Below are 13,229 nucleotides of genomic sequence, written 5' to 3'. Positions count from 1 at the left end.
GCGGCGCCATCGGCCTCATGCAGGAAGGCTAGCGCATACATATAGTAATTTCAAGCCTACTAGACTTGAAATGCGCCAGAACGATGCCGGTGATCACAAATATTTGATAGCGCCCGCCGCTTGGCCGTGCACGAGCATGCGCTCTTATGTTTTACTCCCTACGCCAAGCGATCAGAGAGTGAGCTGATTTATCATTTAATGCTGGTAATAAAGAGACACCGGGTGTCTTTGTTGAATTAAAACCGATATAAGCAAAATAGTTCACAACACATACACACCGTGACTGATAATGTGCGTACACCGCGGCTGATAAAGCGCGTCACATTTTTGCGCCCCCAAGACAGACATATTTCCGCCTACTGTAGTTACCGATGCACCGAAAGGCTTCCCTGACGATCTTATATGAACGGACATGGCGTAAATTTCACAAAGTACCATCTAAAACATCTCGAAATCGTTCCGCAGCATACGACAGCAATACATTCAAGCAGCGCCGCGCCGGATCGCCCAAGCCAGAGAGGAGGAAAGGCTCTCCGCGCGCGCTTTCCTCCTCGCCCGATGAAAAGTTCTATACGCTGGAGCCACCACTTCAACTCTACCTGCGCAGAGGTCGCATCTGGGAGTTACGTATTGACACAAGCCCGAGAGCATATCAAACATGACGTTTTGCGTATGTTGCATCTTTGCCTTATACATACCGAAATAATAAGTTATACAGAAGACTGGGGCTGGACGTACAGTAGCTACCTCGCACCGGTCCGACGACTTGAAAAACGCGCGCTTTGAATTATAACACAAAAAAGCCTATTACCCAAGCACGCTATAGTATTGAAAATGGCCGTTTCACTCCGCAACACAGTGAACTCATTTACTCTCATTTCACTCGTGCGTATTTCCTACGTCTTCTCGTCCCCCAAGATGTTATTTCAACTTACCTTCTTTAACTAATATTTGCGGGAAGCGACAGGAACAATTTAAAGGACTTAAAATGTGGAATAGTTTACCATTAGCATTAGAATGATCAGGGACACCTACTGGCCAAATTCAACGGTATTTTATTTCACTGCTATGATTGCTTGTACTGTATCTCAATTTGTCCCGCAAACCTGTTTTAATTGTTACTTTGTGACAAACTTAGATATTGTGCCTGAATACAGTGCTCGTTTGATCTCGTGTTTCTTATTATTTTTCTTAAACAACAAAGAAGCTCGATATTTCTAGGGTACCATTGGTTATCTCTATTGTCGTGTATATGTTTCTACGGTAACCTCAAATTTACTTACTTATGCTCTTCAATTGTTATGTCAACTTTTGGTTACACGTATACCATTTGCTAACTGGAAACTTCCATGGTTTCTACTGAAAGTTGCTCTGTCGTATTCCATGTTATATATATATATATATATATATATATATATATATATATATATATATATATATATATATATATATATATATATATATATATATATATATATATAGGGGTTTTCTTCAAAGTTCAGCACGCAGGACCCGACGTAACATACGCAGGAAAGGTACGACGAACTTTTTGGAAGACTTCTTTTACTTAACGTTTTCGGCTGGTGGAGCAGCCTTCGTCAGAGTACAGTGGAAGAAGTCTTCCAAAAAGTTCGTCGTCCCTTTCCTGCGTATATTATATATATATATATATATATATATATATATATAGTCATATCCTAAGAAGCCAACAAACACTGACACCAAGGACAACATAGGGGAAATTACTTGTGCTAATAAATGAAGTAATGCAACGATAAATAAATGGAAATTAAAGTGGATGAAACAACAACTTGCCGCAGGTGGGAATCGAACCCACGCGAAATGCGAAAGTTGTGGGTTCGGTTCCCACCTGCGGCAAGTTGTCTTTTCATCCACTTTAATTGCCATTAATTTATCGTTTCATTACTTCATTTATTAGCACAAGTAATTTCCCCTATGTTGTCCTTGGTGTCAGTGTTTGTTGGCTTCCTATGATATGACTAATAAAAATCGGGCCCCTCGGTTAACCCCCTTTCTTCTCGTTGTATATATATATATATATATATATATATATATATATATATATATATATATATATATATATATATATATATATATATATATTGAACCTGTTGCTAGCTTTAGCCAATGAGTCCAAAAGCTTTTTGACTATTTTTTACGACTCGCATTTTCTATAAGATGCTTGTATATGTAAGCAAATAAACTTGAAAGCTGGCAATAACAAAACTCGGCAGCATGTTGGACTCCACATATGACTCCACACGTATGAAGGCGAAAGCCTGACGATCTCGCTGGGTAATGCATGAAGCCACGCTATCGGCGGAGTTCTTGCAAGGCAAGCGAGCCGCAGTGTGAAGAAAACGTGTGTCAAGCCTGCGAGCTTCGGCCTCCTCTGTACGTTGCCGTCTCACGCTGCAGCGTGGTTGCTTTCGCAGCTTGGCTTCTTCGGCTCGTTATCAGCGCTTAGCTGCGGCTTAGCGCGATCGTATAGTGGGGACAAATTAGCGCCACGACGTTTCTCTTCGACTTTTAGTCGTATCCTCTCAGCAAGCCAAAGTATCACTCACGGTCGAAAGCCTTGTTCCCGCCGCTTCGCGTGTCACACCTTGTTTCTCGCTTGGCGACCATCCTCGGCCGTAGCCTATTTCTGATTGAGGGGGAGGGGAGTTGCCATGCTGTACTGATTGTTCAAATGCTTGCTTTCAGCTTATTCTTTATTGAAACGCGTGCTGTTTCGTGTGTTGTATGGGCGATTTCGATCGATGTATGCATGCTTCGCTTCACTTTGCTGAGCGCTTGTAGCCTCTGCCATAAGACAGTATGAGCCATTGTATTCTTTGCTTGCTCATGGGTGTATGAGGCATGGCTTCCGAGGGTATTAGGCATTGCTCACGATGAAAATTTTTTTACCACTCGACTAGACGCCGCGTTCTTTAGGTATGAGCTATTCCAGCAAGCCACATAAGGATTTCTCCTTAAAAATCTCGAAAATAGATTTGGTATTGGTGGAACGGTGGGCCCGATAATACCTCCATGCGGTGACGGTGACACCGACGCTATTTCTAACGATGCGCCAATCCTGAAGATAGATCTGGTACCATTGATGACGGGGTTCCCAGTTGTATCCGCACCGGTGCTCTTGTAATATTAGTACCGGTAGTACCAATGCACTCCCTGTTATTCTTGCATGTGGTGTCACCATGCCACTGGTCGTATCGGTGGTAGCACGAGCCCCACTAGTGCGCTGGCCCAGCAGATAGATATCGTGCCAGTGGTGTCAATACTACCGTTGGTATCAGTATCTTTGGTGCTATCATGGGATCAGTAGTGCCGGTGGTACCACTGTTACTAGTAGTGCTGCGACTCCGAAGGTAGGTCTGGTACCGGGTACCAATGCCGGCAGTATCTTGGGTATTGGTGGTACCGCCAGTGGTATAGCACAGTGGTACCGGTGGCCCCACTGTGCGGCACCATCATCATCATCATCATCATCATCAGCCTGGTTACGCCCACTGCAGGGCAAAGGCCTCTCCCATATTTCTCCAACAGCCCCGGTCATGTACTAATTGTGGCCATGCCGTCCCTGCAAACTTCTTAATCTCATCCGCCCACCTAACTTTCTGCCGCCCCCTGCTACGCTTCCCTTCCCTTGGAATCCAGTCCGTAACCCTTAATGACCATCGGTTATCTTCCCTCCTCATTACATGTCCTGCCCATGCCCATTTCATTTTCTTGATTTCAACTAAGATGTCATTAACTCGCGTTTGTTCCCTCACCCAATCTGCTCTTTTCTTATCCCTTAACGTTACACCTATCATTCTTCTTTCCATAGCTCGTTGCGTCGTCCTCAATTTGAGTAGAACCCTTTTCGTAAGCCCCCATGTTTCTGCCCCGTAGGTGAGTACTGGTAAGACACAGCTATTATACACTTTTCTCTTGAGGGATAATGGCAACCTGCTGTTCATGATCTGAGAATGCCTGCCAAACGCAGCCCAGCCCATTCTTATTCTTCTGATTATTTCCGTCTCATGATCCGGATCCGCAGTCACTACCTGCCCTAAGTAGGTGTATTCCCTTACGACTTCCAGTGCCTCGCTGCCTATTGTAAATTGCTGTTCTCTTCCGAGACTGTTAAACATTACTTTAGTTTTCTGCAGATTAATTTTTAGACCCACTCTTCTGCTTTGCCTCTCCAGGTCAGGTCTGTGCGGCACGGGTTGGGTCAAATTGGTGGTGCCGATGGTATCGGTAGCTGTGGCACTACCAATTGGTACCAATAGCACCGGCGGTGGTACATAACGGTAGCGTTCTCCCATTCGATGCTCGTGACACCTAGCCTCTGATCGAAGACGCTGTCGTGCGAAAGGCTGCCTCACAGAATAATTTATTGCGATATCAATTGTACGAACACTCCAGGCGCGTTGCCGGCGTCGCCGTGAGGTTCCGTAAAAAATTGCGATAAAATCGCGCGATGTGCGCGTGCGCCGTTGAGCGCCGCTCGATCTCGCGACTAAGGCGAGATCGAGCGCGCGTGCGCGAAGAGCGCCTTCGGGGTTGAGGCGGGGCGGGCTGCTTATGGCTCGGCCGTGCGGGCGCCGTATCTTAAAAGCGATATTTGGAGAGTGCGCGTAGCATCGGACGCCTTTCGAGGTTTCGTTCGCGTTGAAGCGAGAGATGCACGAAAGCCAATTCGCCCGCTGCTGCTGCCACGATTCCTCACTCCAAAGTTTTAAAAATAATAAATTATGGAGTTTTACGTGCCAAAACCACGACCTGATTATGAAACACGCCGTAGTGAGGGACTGCTGAAATTTAGAGCACCTGGGGTTCTTTAACGTGAGCTTAATAATAACGTGCACCCTCATTGAAATGAGACTGCCGTGGCCGGGATTTGATCCCGCGACCTCTTGTTTAACAGCCCAACACGAAAGCCACTTAACAACCACGGTGCATAACTCCAGCGTTCTGGCAGCGAGTTTCTGCCTTTATCGAGCGAGATGTGTTCACGTTTACATTTGGGAGCGCGATACAGTGCTTCCTAAGCGTGCTTCCTTCCTAAGCGAATGTTTACAAGTTTATACGGCCGATAAAACTACTATTCTTACTTCGTGTAGCTTTGTATCCATTGGCTATCGCAATCGGTGTTTCACCTTTCAGACGAAACTGCTACTTTTTTACCGTTCGCACAACCCATTCTCAACCCCAACTCACACAGGAACACATTATCCTTCATCGACTTCACTAGAGCACCTTCGGACTTCTTTACTAACTGGCGAACCTCGATAGTAATCACAATCGCTGTCACATCAACTTGGGCCAAAGATGAGCACTTGCATAAAATTTTCTGTGTGCGTCAAAGCCTAGAAGTCAATTCTGAAGGGCATTGCTTCCTAACTATTAAGCTACACAATTTGCAGACTACTCTCATCATGAAAACATTTGTTTCTGCACCAGACGTTGTAGTTTGTGCGCATCTTAATTTACGCTGGCATAGCCATTAAACGTCAAAGGACGTACCAACGAAAGGCTTGAACAAGCCGTGATATTAGGAATTTTGCTTGGTAATCCATGGCATCAAAAGTTTTGAGTATTATGCATTTTGTTTGGGAAATAAACACATCTGGTATGCCAGAGCTCGTACCTATGTGTGAGTGACCGATGGTGCGTGTCGTTTAGCGCGAGTTAAACTTTGTACAATGTGATGTTAGTTGACTGAAATCCTTGGTATGGCGTACCTCGTGATGGTTGGATAGTGAAACCTCCGAGTATTGAAAGCGCAATGTCTGGCCTAGAAAGGGCGAGGTGTAAATGTGGCTGTTTAAGGAGTTGAAAGTAATAGAAATACCATTCGAGGTCTTTCTAAATTGTATAACTATAAAACAATTATATGCGCTACCATAAATTTTTTTGTCTCAATCGTGGTCTCAATCACATTGCTTTGAGTATAATTTTGCAGTTGTCAGGTTGGTGGCCGGATGTATGCATGGCTGCAGAGTTACCTCAGTGGCCGCACCATTTTCATGTCCACTTCGGATGGAGAGACTGATAGACATGAAGTTCGCAGGGGTGTTCCGCAGGGTGGTGTCCTTAGCCCAGTATTGTTCAATATGATACTGGTGGGCCTTGCAGACGAGCTACCTGAAACAGCGCGTATCAGTACGTACGCGGATGATATCTGTATTTGGTCATCCGGGGTCACACGTCCACAAGTACGTGCAAGGCTTCAACGTGCGGTTACCATAACGGCGAAGTACTTGCGCCGTAGAGGCCTGCAACTCTCAGCAACTAAGTGTGCAGTCATGGCATTTACGCGCAAATCGATGTCAAATTATCCAATCTTTGTCGACGGAACGGCGCTTCCTTTAGTCACCCACCACAGATTTCTTGGCGTGATAATAGACCGCAGTCTTTCTTGGGCCAAACATGTTACTGCGCTTAGGGCTAAACTGCCTAACTTCATACACGTTCTTCGTGTAATATCAGGACTGAGATGTGGCCCCTCTGAGCGAAGTTTGCTCCAAGTGTACCAGGCACTTTTTGTGGGCTACATACGCTACAGCATGCCTGTGTTATCTAACATGGGGTCATCTTGTATACGCACGCTGGAGAGCCTTCAGGCTCAAGCACTACGGATATGTCTTGGCTTGCCACGCTGCACGTCAACTAAGGGCACAATAGCGGAAGCACGGGCTTGTCCTATCGACATATACAGGTCTTGTGAACCTGTGCGAACCTATCTTCGCCTGCTAACCAGACACTCACACCATCCACTGTCAACGCTTCCAAGCATCAACCTTGACTGTGCTTTTTCTAAAGCTATTGCATGTCACGCAAGCATTGTACCTGCAAGATTCCAGGCAACCGACATCCCCGCGACACCTCCACGGACATTGCCAAGACCACTAGTGAGGCTTCAGATACCCGGAATTAGGAAGAAATCTCACGTTTCCTCCATTGGCTTGAAGCAGCTCACCCTGTCCCATATATTTACTTTATATAGTGGGACTGTACAAGTATATACCGATGGTTCGGTCACGCCATCTGCCACAACGGCCGCATTTGTCATCCCACAACTTGGAATTACTCAACGATTTCGATTAGACCACAAATCGACATCTACGGCTGCGGAACTTGCGGGAATACGGGAGGCTGTCCGTTTTATGAGAACGCAGACACCCCATAAATGGACAATATTGTGCGATGCCAAATCAGCGCTACAGGCGCTAAAATACTTTTTAAACAAAGGACCATACTATCTGCTCGTGCTGGAAATCGTCGAACTTTATCACAGTGCCGAGTTAAGTGGCCACGTGATCACCTTTCAATGGGTGCCTAGCCATTGTGGTGTTTTTGGTAATGAACTCGCTGACAGTGAGGCAAGATCGGCCTCCTCTTCCTGTGATGAAGTACGGATTGTCTACTCGCGACCTGACACCAACTCCATGATCAAGGCACTCATGCAGGGCCTTGCAAAGGCTTACAGAGCCCACTCTGATAACATTCACAGACGTCTACATATGATTGACCCAGACGGTAAATTCTGTTTGCCCCCGAAGCTTACACGGAGCAAAACATCATTGCTACACAGGATTCGGCTCGGCGTTGCTTTCACCCGTCGCTACGCACACGTCATCGGCCAATCGAACAGCCCTGATTGTGTACACTGCCAGATGCCCGAAACACTGCAACACGTACTGTGCGACTGCCCAGCATATATGCTGGAGCGAAGGACGTTAGACAGTTTCTTAGCCAGCGTTGGCAGGCAACTACTGTCGGAGGAAGCTATCCTCGGCCCATGGCCTGACACTGCAATTTCAATGCGTGCAACAAAAGTATTGTTGGAGTTTCTGCAGGACACCAAGCTCGACGAGCGGCTCTAGCGAGGCAACTGTCTCATGTACATAAGCACTCACCACTTCTCTTATCATCATCATCCATTCCAATACTTTCACTCCCCTTCCCTCTTCCCCAGTGCAGAGTAGCAGACTAGAGCGCACTAGCTCAGGTCGACCTCTCTGTCTTTCCTATCAATAAATTCCATTCATTGCAGTTGTCAGACTGAGATTCTGCGATCTGACATTCCTTGAACTAAGAAGTTCCTTGAAGGATGGTGTATAAAAGTTAGGAACAGGGACAAAGTGCCTCAGAAAGTCTGGCAAGCATTTGAATAGGAGGACACGTCTTCGTCAAAGGCGGCCTCGGCGGGTTCATTTTGATCGCTTGAGTAGAGCGACGCCACGTGCGCTCGACTAGCTCTAAAAGGAGCCCTTGGCGTTGGAGTCCGCACGCTTTGCGACGTGCCACACGGAAGCGTATTATCGCCCTTATATTTGACATAGCCACGACTAGTTTCCCCAGCTCATTAGGTCGTCGAACACGTATGCCGATGTTCTGCGTAGGGGCGGCTATCGCATCGGTTTGAGCGAAGCTTTCATTGGTGCACGCCAAGGACGCCGTTCTTCTGAACGGCCTTTTCCGAATACCAAGATTGAGGCACTCCTCCCACCACAGCGTGTACGCCCTGTTCAAGACACCCTGTTGCAGGGCGCGTCCTGCCGTGTGGCTGTCGAGTCGCCCAAAAGAGAGCGGTAACAAGGTTGTAATTACTATCGCTTGAATATAGGACATTTTTTTAGCCGTTCCTTGTTAACCAGCGCAGAAGATGACAAAACAGCCATTCCTTCCACTGTCGTTGCAACTACCTTTCCTGTGAAACTGCTCCTACGTCACCATTATATATTTGCTGTCGATTGAGATCATCTCCTTCTCTAAGGCATCTGGAACCGATACAGCTCCATCTTATTTATTATGTTCTATCAAGTTGCATCGCCTTTCTAATCCTCTTTGAAGCGAGATAAAAGTGGTCTGGACTGTTGAGGATTTTATGTCTGAAAGATCTCGTTATCGGACAAGGACTTCCATATGATTGCTATTCGAGAAGCGTATGAGCTTTCATCGGTTGCTGCATAAAAAAATATGTGTGGTCGCTTTTCGTCACACGGCCACACCATGTTAAAGAAATAAATAATGTACGTCGTCCGGTAGTAAAAACTTGAAATGCCGATAAATAATAGTTGGAAGCAAACAACAATTTTTCAAGTTACTTTAATTTGTTTGCAACTTTCACGCAATTCACAGGAGGCATTTGCATGATATTTACGAAAAGTCTGTGAATTGTATGCTTTCGTTACATCACTGACCGCAATTTGGCCACACACCATGACCCCATAGGAACGAGCTCACACGAAACATCGGCTCAAACATATCCTCGACGAAGGGACCTCTTGAACTCTCCCTGGGCGTGCCGCGAGCACTGTTGTTCAAACGCTGCACGCGTCTGTTGGTGGCGGATATCCCTCCTGTGCTAGTTCGTTCAGCACAAGTTCGTGCGTGAGAGTTGCTGTAAACATCGTAATCGGTGATGAGTCCTCCATGTGCGCTATTTCCTGTGATTGAGTTTACAACATAATAGTGTCTCATGTAGAAATACCACTTGGAAGGGATTTGACTTCTGTCTACTCAGGTAATGCGATCGCACTCCACTATGATCTCTTTGTTCGCGAAGGTAGGCCAGGCATCGATGACGAGGTTCGTAGTGAACAGATGCAAGCGCCTCCATTGTCGCTAGATTGGTTCCAATAACTCAGCCGGCATGGCTATTGGTGTCTTCCATCCATGACAATGCCGACAGTTTCGGACATGGTGCGCGACGTCAGCTAAAAGCATTTTCCCGTTGTATTTCCCCTGATTTCTTTCGAGTATGCGAGATAAACCGAGGTGTGCTCCTGAAGGCTCATCGTGGCAGGATTGAATTTTTTCTTGGATATGCGAGTACAACGAGCAGGTGGCAGTACATAACAGTAAAAGTTTAGATGTTTTTAAAGATTGTCTCTAAACTCATGACATCCTTAAGCTACCACGCAACAGATTTAATTTGCATTTCAATGAGCAGCCACCAGTCCATTTGCGTCAGCGGTAGGCTCTCTGCGCCTCATCTGTTTCATTGCTTAACTTCTTAAAGTCTACGGCAAAGCGAATCAACCGGCCCAAATCGCCGTCCACGCATTGTCGCCAAGTCGGACCATTTAGCTCCAACGGAGTTTGGCAAAGCTAACTTACTTTTCACGTGAGTGGCACGAGCCCAAGACCTGTTGCAAAGGATGTCCAACACATTGCCGTTTTTTTTTTTCACGGCACATGGCATATAGGGCAACCAAGAGCCCAGGGTTAGTTGATGAAAAATGAAAACGCGAATTAGTTATTTACTTACGAAGGAGGGTCGTTACGTGGTCGAGTCCATTTTTCATTCTTGGTAGCGCGAAAATAAGACTTCATACAAAGGCAAGGATAACGAACCCTGATAAATTATTAATTTGTATTTTTAATTTATAGTTCGCTCGGACATAAAAAAAAAGTGAGAAGGGCCCCATCTCGAACCCTGCATTCAGAACAGTCATGCCACACACAGACATTCGATGCACGTGCAACAGCGTGTCTTTTTTTCTTTTTGGTTTCGAATATTATTTCCATCTATTTCACGTCCGAAAAGTACATCTGCTATTTCAGCACCAAGTGGTTGGCTTGGTCGGTAAAACATTATTGTATTTACATTTATCTGTAAACGGAGTAGCGCTTATGTTTATTTTTTGTATTTTAGCGGTGCCAATATCCCCAGAACGTATATATGGTCACATATAATATGTGCTCCTGTGGCACTAAAACATGTTCACTCAATTCATGTTCTGACAGAAACTGCATGTGTTTATTTAAAGAAGTCAAGCATTCGAATGGTATTTCATCCAACCAATTTTTTAGATTCTTATATAATACATCATAACAGTCTCATCGCCACTAATTTCTAGATGTTATTGTTTGGTGAATTTCCGTAATGTTGGGATTACGAACTGCTTACGATGCTATAACGTAACAACACTTTTTCATCAGAGCTGAGCGCCACGTTGCCTGCAGTAGCAGAGCTGTAGCAAGGTTCGAACGTATGATCGATCCAGACATCGTTGAGCATTGTTTTGCGAATAGAACGGGTAAGTCAAAGACAAAAGTAGTTATATGCTTTGAGAAAATGCATGTAGAAACACATATGTAAATGGGAAGCGAGGCTCTTTTGTCTTATCAGCGACCAATACTACAACTAATTATGGCAATTCATTTAATTCCCTAAATCGCAACATACCCGTAACACTATCGAAGGAAGAGTCTGAAAGTAGTTAATATTTGTGTCGTTGAAATTGTCATTTTTGTAACGACTGAAAGCTGTGGCGGTAGTCCACATAGGAGCTCTTATTCGCGTGTTTAAGGTTATAGTAGGAATTTCGTGTTCAGGTTCCAGGCCATTTTAAGGCATTATAGCAAAGCAACAATGCTTTAAGTGAAGCGCGGAAACTGCACAGGTCACTTCTCTTCCCGATAAGCGCAGGCGTGGCCCCGTACGGTCACGCCGTGCGAACACGTGGTGCGTGAAACGTTGCTCACCGGATCTGTTCGATTCGAAGCAGCGTCGCACAGTGGGTGTCGGGAAGCTTGTGGAGTCTGCGGCGCCCATGTAAACAAAATGCTTGTCGCTGCTGTCGACGCGAGGGAGTATTCCAGCGCGGTACGCCGCGACGTCGTTGACCCGATCCGTAGGGACCGCCGTGTGACATGGCGATTTCGACCCGTGTGAAAGCGGCACTTGCCGCGGCAGGAGAAACTTGCGCGCCACGACGACACAAAGGCGCGTCGCGGAAGCGGCCACGTGACGGGCAGCCCGCAGCTGCTCCGGCGTTACGCACGACTTCTCGGCGCGCTTCTTCCCTGAGGACCCGCATATGCGGGCGTGCTCTGACGCCGGTTGCACCTGTTCGGAAAGGCCAAGCAACTCGCCTTTTAAGCACACGACGCTCGTGCCTCGCGAGACGCGAGAGGTGTTTCCCTGCCTCGCACCAAAACAATGCGAACGATCCATCGACAGCGACGGTAAATTGCTGTCTTCCAGGTGAAAGCGCAAAAAGACGTGGGCGACCACAGCGCTTCCTGCTCTTTCATCCAGGTCGTGCCGCGCTTTGTACCCGAGTGTTTGCTCACCTCGGAAGATCTAAAGAAAGCCACAACACCTAGAGTGAATTATGTTTGTTTGCTGTGACCAATCATTTATATCGCACAACGCAACATGTCCACGGCCTTCTCGCGTTGTCAGTTCAGTGAGATGTTAAGTGGTAGGTATTGCACGAGTCTATCAATCGGTGACATATTGCGAAATATTTTTATTGAATAAACACCAAATTTTCCGTATGCCCCATTTTATGCGAGATCCCACGCTGGAGTCTAGCAGTGTATTGGAGAAGCCTTTATAAGCAACAGCGACGTTTACGATGCCTATTTAGTCACTTAATGCAGATGTGACCGAATTCTTTTTGCACAAAGCGACGATTCTTTCGCATACCTAACGCAAGCTATGAAGGGTCGCTGCTTGTCCCTTCATTCGGTTACTTAAGCCCTCGCGGCCCGTGACGCTCCAGCTTCATGCCGCACGAGGGTCCCAACGCCGCTACCTCTCGCCCTCTGCCTGACGAGAACTCCCAGCTGCTCGTTTTCCTGCTGGCGCCTTTTACAAGCAACACATTCTCAATGCTCCAGTAAGATGCACTTGGCTCCTGCGCTTCGACACTCTGTTGGGCGCTGTCTCCAGCGAAAGTCAGCAAAGAAATAAAGTGACGCCGCGTGGCAGGCTTTCTCAGATCGTGAACAGCAGGTTGCCATTATCCCTCAAGAGAAAGGTGCATAACAGCTGTGTCTTACCAGTAATCATGTGCGGTGCAGAAACCTGGAGGATTACGAAAAGGGTTCCACTGAAATTGAGGACGAACCAACGAGAACCAAAGAAGAATGATAGGTGTAACGTTAAGGGGGGATAAGAAGAGAGCAGATTGGGTGAGGGAACAAACGCGAGTTAATTCATATTATCATTAGTCAGATTCTCGTGAACAAAAATTCACTAGCCCAGTGAGCCTCCAGAGGCTGTCTGGGGTACGTCGATTTATTTATTTATTTATTTATATATTTATTTATTTATTCTACCTCCAATGCCTGAAGGCGTTACAGAAGGGAGTGTAACGAAATACAGAGCATGTAGAGATCATAGGGTATAATAATAATAATAATAATAATAATAGTAATAATAATAATAATAATAATAATCAGCCTGGTTACGC

At 46.1% G+C, this 13,229-nt stretch overlaps 1 protein-coding gene across 1 annotated transcript in view; it reads right to left on the bottom strand.

Annotated features, from left to right (window-relative positions):
* The window catches only part of LOC142576766 (innexin inx2-like), a 199,959-nt gene extending 188,243 nt beyond the window's left edge, over positions 1 to 11,716 (bottom strand). The window contains exon 1 of the mRNA XM_075687044.1: positions 11,512 to 11,716. The gene's annotated coding sequence lies outside the window, so the exon portion shown is untranslated. The remainder of the gene's footprint in view (positions 1 to 11,511) is intronic.
* Positions 11,717 to 13,229: the final 1,513 nt, after the last annotated feature.

This window comes from Dermacentor variabilis, chromosome 3 (genome assembly GCF_050947875.1).
Source record: "Dermacentor variabilis isolate Ectoservices chromosome 3, ASM5094787v1, whole genome shotgun sequence".
NCBI lineage: Eukaryota > Metazoa > Arthropoda > Arachnida > Ixodida > Ixodidae > Dermacentor > Dermacentor variabilis.
Note: the sequence above shows the minus strand (reverse complement) of the source record. Positions and strands in the feature narration are given on the sequence as shown.